General features: G+C 45.3%; 1 protein-coding gene across 2 annotated transcripts in view; it reads right to left on the bottom strand.

Annotated features, from left to right (window-relative positions):
• The window catches only part of camkmt (calmodulin-lysine N-methyltransferase), a 374,342-nt gene that overhangs the window by 122,301 nt on the left and 246,041 nt on the right, over positions 1 to 6,000 (bottom strand). The gene's annotated exons all lie outside the window — the stretch shown is intronic.

The following is a 6,000-nucleotide window of genomic DNA, read 5'->3' as shown; positions in this document are numbered from 1 at the left end:
ACCCCTGCATTGACGGTCTGGGCCGCCCAATCCTCCCTGACAGCCGGCGGACAGACAGCAACAGCACAGGGGGGGGTAAAGAAACGGCGGTAGTGGCGTCGGCATACGCCGATGATATACTCGAGCCATCAATTCATTCTTATTTCAATTCTCATTAATCAGGCGCACATATTAACTATCTTCCGTATAAAACATCCTCAGTGTGCGCGTGTGTGAAAGCAGCGCTAAGTAATAAAGCTTTGTAAAGCATATGTCAATCTTATGGTTAATCCCGGACGCCAATAACATTAATAGCCCAGGGTGATAGTAGGAAGCATGCGTGTGTGTGTGTGTGTGTGTGTGTGTGTGTGTGTGTGTGTGTGTGTGTGTGTGTGTGTGTGTGTGTGTGTGTGTGTGTGTGTGTGTGTGTGTGTGTGCTCACCTCCCAGGTAGCGAGAGGTGCTCTGCAGGAAATGAAGGGATCAAGAGTCGAGAGCAGATTACTCTTTCCTGCGGATAATGAAATTATTTCTCACCTTCAATTACGAGATGAGGAAAGTGTGTGTGTGTGTGTGTTTATGCTTGCGCATGTGTGTGTCAGCTTAATGTAGTAAGTAATCAGCGGCAGGCGCTAACATGCAGAGCGGTAAAAAGCATATGTGAGGATTAATGAGGCTGCACGTTAATTGGTTACGTTTACATGACAATAACAATAGACGAAGGTTTTAAAGGTTTTACCTAAATAGAAGAGATTTCAACAAACCTGAAAAAAAAAAAAAAAAAATGAAAAAAGGCATGTGAGGTTTAAGGAGGCTGCACGCTGATTGAGATATGGCAAGAACATCCGAAACGTTTATCAAAGGAAATTAATGTGGACACAAGCGACTGTTAAAGGCCTACTGAAACCCACTACTACCGACCACGCAGTCTGATAGTTTATATATCAATGATGAAATCTTAACCTTGCAACACATGCCAATACGGCCGGGTTATCTCACTAAAGTGCAATTTTAAATTCCGCGCGGAATATCCTGCTGAAAACGTCTCGGTATGATGACGCCTGCGCGTGACGTCACGGATTGTACTGGACATTTTGGGACAGCATGGTGGCCAGCTATTAAGTCGTCTGTTTTCATCGCAAAATTCCACAGTATTCTGGACATCTGTGTTGGTGAATCTTTTGCAATTTGTTCAATGAACAATGGAGACAGCAAAGAAGAAAGCTGTAGGTGGGAAGCGGTGTATTGCGGCCGGCTGCAGCACCACAAACACGGCCGGTGTTTCATTGTTTACATTCCCGGAAGATGACAGTCAAGCTTTACCATTGGCCTGTGGAGAACTGGGACAACAGACACTCTTACCAGGAGGACTTTGAGTTGGATACGCTGACGCGGTACCGTGAGTACGCATGCAGCTGCGGCTTCCAAACATTTGATCGCTTGCCCGTACGTGCGTGCCGCTATGTGCATGTCACGTACGTAACTTTGGGGACTTTGGGGAAATATATGTGCTGTATGAACTTTGGGGAGGTGAACGGTACTTTGGGCTGTGGGATTGAGTGTGTTGTGCAGGTGTTTGAGTTGTATTGGCGGCTTATATGGACGGGAGGGGGGAGGTGTTTGTTATGCGGGATTAATTTGTGGCATATTAAATATAAGCCTGGTTGTGTTGTGGCTAATAGAGTAAATATATGTCTTGTGTTTATTTACTGTTTTAGTCATTCCCAGCTGAATATCAGGTCCCACCCGCCTCTCACAGCATCTTCCCTATCTGAATCGCTCCCACTGCCCTCTAGTCCTTCACTCTCACTTTCCTCATCCACAAATCTTTCATCCTCGCTCAAATTAATGGGGAAATCGTCGCTTTCTCGGTCCGAATCGCTCTCGCTGCTGGTGGCCATGATTGTAAACAATGTGCAGATGTGAGGAGCTCCACAACCTGTGACGTCACGCTACTCGTCTGCTACTTCCGGTACAGGCAAGGCTTTTTTATCAGCGACCAAAAGTTGCGAACTTTATCGTCGATGTTCTCTACTAAATCCTTTCAGCAAAAATATGGCAATATCGCGAAATGATCAAGTATGACACATAGAATGGACCTGCTATCCCCGTTTAAATAAGAAAATCGCATTTCAGGAGACCTTTAATGCTATTATTATTTAGAGCAGTGTTTTTCAACCACTGTGCCGCGGCATACTAGTGTGTTGTGGGAAATTATCTAATTTCACCTATTTGGGTTAACAATATTTTTTGCAAACCAGTAATTATAGTCTGCAAATTATGTGTTGTTGTTGAGTGGTCGGTGCCGTCTAGAGCTCGGCAGAGTAACCATGTAATACACTTCCATATCAGTAGGTGGCAGCCGGTTGCTAATTGCTTTGTAGATGTCGGAAACAGCGGGAGGCAGTGTGCAGGTAAAAAGGTGTCTAATGCTTAAACCAAAAATAAACAAACAGGTGAGTGCCCCTAAGAAACGGCATTGAAGCTTAGTTAAAGTTAAAGTTAAAGTACCAATGATTGTCACACACACTAGGTGTGGCGAGATTATTCTCTGCATTTGACCCATCACCCTTGATCACCCCCTGGGAGGTGAGGGAAGCAGTGGGCAGCAGCGGTGGCCGCGCCCAGGAATCATTTTGGTGATTTAACCCCCAATTCCAACCCTTGATGCTGAGTGCCAAGCAGGGAGGTAATGGGTCCCATTTTTATAGTCTTTGGTATGACTCGACTTAGGGAAGGCTATGCCGAACGAAATTAAGACTGAACTGGCTACAAAGTAAACAAAAACAAACAAAAACAGAATGCTGGACGACAGCAAAGACTTACTGTGGAGCAAAGATGGCGTCCACAATGTACATCCGAACATGACATGACAATCAACAATGTCCCCACAAAGAAGGATAAAAACAACTAAAATATTCTTGATTGCTAAAACAAAGTAGATGCGGGAAATATCGCTCAAAAAGGAAGACATGAAACTGCTACAGGAAAATACCAAAAAAAGAGAAAAAGCCACCAAAATAGGAGCGCAAGACAAGAACTAAAACACTACACACAGGAAAACAGAAAACAATTCCAAATAAGTCACGGCGTGATGTGACAGGTGGTGACAGTACACCTACTTTGAGACAAAAGCTATAGTGATGCATGCTTGGTTATGGTTTAAAGTCATATCCAACAATTGCGAGAACGACTTTTTACTGTCAACTGAGTTTTGTTTTTTAATGATTTCTGCTGGTGGTGTGCCTCCGGATTGTTTCAACGCAAAAAATGTGCCTTGGCTCAAAAAAGGTTGAAAACCACTGCTCTAGAGTATTTGGTTAATTGTGCCTTATCTAAGATACCGTAAATTCCAGACTATAAGCCGCTACTTTTTTTCCTACGCTTTGAACCCTGCAGCTTAGAAAATGTGGCTAATTTATGGATTTTTCTACACTAAGGGCCATAATTTTGCATTTTTTATAATGTGCAATTTTTACATTCCACCCACAGTCTGAATGCTTCTGTATATATGTATAAAGTATAATATTTAAACAACACATTCAGAACATTCGTTCTCAGGACTGGACTGTGCACCTTAACCCCTTTAGCACTATTTTTCTTTTACTTTCCTTCCTATGTTTTGCATATTTGTAGACTGTCGCACTGATACTGGAGTTGCTTTTAATCTTTTGTACCTGTGTATAGTGACAATAAAAGGCATTCTATTCTATTCTGTAATGTTTTTTGTTTAATAGTTTGCATTAAACCCAAGCAGAGATGCCGAAATGGTGTGTTTTTGTTTGTGTGCTATGGCGCCATCTTTTGGACAAGTTCGGGTTGAACATGTACTTCACGTTTTAATGCCTTGAACCGGAAGCAAAAACCGTCCATAGCGTTTCTGCTTGGGAAAGGATTTTTCATTCGTCACTCTAAGCAACGTTTGTAAGTTTTACAATTTAACAAAAAAAAAGTGCTTTCTAAACCGTCCCATGGTGATGTATGAAGGAGTGTTTTCATGTACCGTATATTTGTACGGGCTCTATGATGCTAGCGTCGTTAGCATTAGCTAATATGCTAACACATTAACAATTGTCTGTGTTAGTATTATTAATTTACAATGGCATTCTTTATGTATTGTTTCAGTTTCATAAACTCACCAAAACATCACTGTGGAGTTTTTGAGTTTGTTTAGCTGATTGGTGAGCTAGCTTCCGCAGCTCGTGGGTCCATAATAATGACTTCTGTTTTGTATGATCAGCCGTTTTACTGCTGTGTTACAGTCACCGCTTGGAAACAATTAAAGGATGTAAATATAATTTCACAAGGTATATATCTGCAGCTTATAGTCCGGTCCAGCTAGTAAATGTAAAAATATGCTAAAAAAATTGGTGGATGCAGCTCAAATAGCCCAAAAAAATACAGTAATAATTGATATATACTCATTACTTGCAATGTGAGATATGCCGAGCTTTTATTTGTTATAATTTTGATGATCATGGTTATGTTGAAAAGTGCCTGTGTTAGTATTATTAACTTACAATAGCATTCTTTTTGTATTGTTTCATCCATCCATCTTCTTCCGCTTATCCGAGGTCGGGTCGCGGGGGCAGCAGCCTAAGCAGGGAAGCCCAGACTTCCCTCTCCCCAACCACTTCGTCCAGCTCCTCCCGGGGGATCCCGAGGCGTTCCCAGGCCAGCCGGGAGACATAGTCTTCCCAACGTGTCCTGGGTCTTCCTCGTGGCCTCCTACCGGTCGGACGTGCCCTAAACAACTCCCTAGGGAGGCGCTCGGGTGGCATCCTGACTAGATGCCCGAACCACCTCATCTGGCTCCTCTCGATGTGGAGGAGCAGCGGCTTTACTTTGAGCTCTCCCCGGATGACAGAGCTTCTCACCCTATCTCTAAGGGAGAGCCCCGCCACCCGGCGGAGGAAACTCATTTCGGCCGCTTGTACCCATGATCTTGTCCTTTCGGTCATAACCCAAAGCTCATGACCATAGGTGAGGATGGGAACGTAGATCGACCGGTAAATTGAGAGCTTTGCCTTCCGGCTCAGCTCCTTCTTCACCACAACGGATCGATACAGCGTCCGCATTACTGAAGACGCACCGATCCGCCTGTCGATCTCACGATCCACTCTTCCCTCACTCGTGAACAAGACTCCGAGGTACTTGAACTCCTCCACTTGGGGCAAGATCTCCTCCCGAACCGGGAGATGGCATTCCACCCTTTTCCGGGCGAGAACCATGGACTCGGACTTGGAGGTGCTGATTCTCATCCCAGTCGCTTCACACTCAGCTGCGAACCGATCCAGTGAGAGCTGAAGATCCTGGCTAGATGAAGCCATCAGGACCACATCATCTGCAAAAAGCAGAGACCTAATCCTGCAGCCACCAAACCAGATCCCCTCAAAGCCTTGACTGCGCCTAGAAATTCTGTCCATAAAAGTTATGAACAGAATCGGTGACAAAGGGCAGCCTTGGCGGAGTCCAACCCTCACCGGAAACGTGTCCGACTTACTGCCGGCAATGCGAACCAAGCTCTGACACTGATCATACAGGGAGCGGACCGCCACAATCAGACAGTCCGAAACCCCATATTCTCTGAGCACTCCCCACAGGACTTCCCGAGGGACACGGTCGAATGCCTTCTCCAAGTCCACAAAGCACATGTAGACTGGTTGGGCAAACTCCCATGCACCCTCAAGGACCCTGCCGAGAGTATAGAGCTGGTCCACAGTTCCACGACCAGGACGAAAACCACACTGTTCCTCCTGAATCCGAGGTTCGACTATCCGGCGTAGCCTCCTCTCCAGTACACCTGAATAGACCTTACCGGGAAGGCTGAGGAGTGTGATCCCACGATAGTTAGAACACACCCTCCGGTTCCCCTTTTTAAAGAGAGGAACCACCACCCCGGTCTGCCAATCCAAAGGTACTGCCCCCGATGTCCACGCGATGCTGCAGAGTCTTGTCAACCAAGACAGCCCCACAGCATCCAGAGCCTTAAGAAAATCCGGGCGGATCTCATCCACCCCCG

This window comes from Nerophis lumbriciformis, linkage group LG02 (genome assembly GCF_033978685.3).
Source record: "Nerophis lumbriciformis linkage group LG02, RoL_Nlum_v2.1, whole genome shotgun sequence".
NCBI lineage: Eukaryota > Metazoa > Chordata > Actinopteri > Syngnathiformes > Syngnathidae > Nerophis > Nerophis lumbriciformis.
Note: the sequence above shows the minus strand (reverse complement) of the source record. Positions and strands in the feature narration are given on the sequence as shown.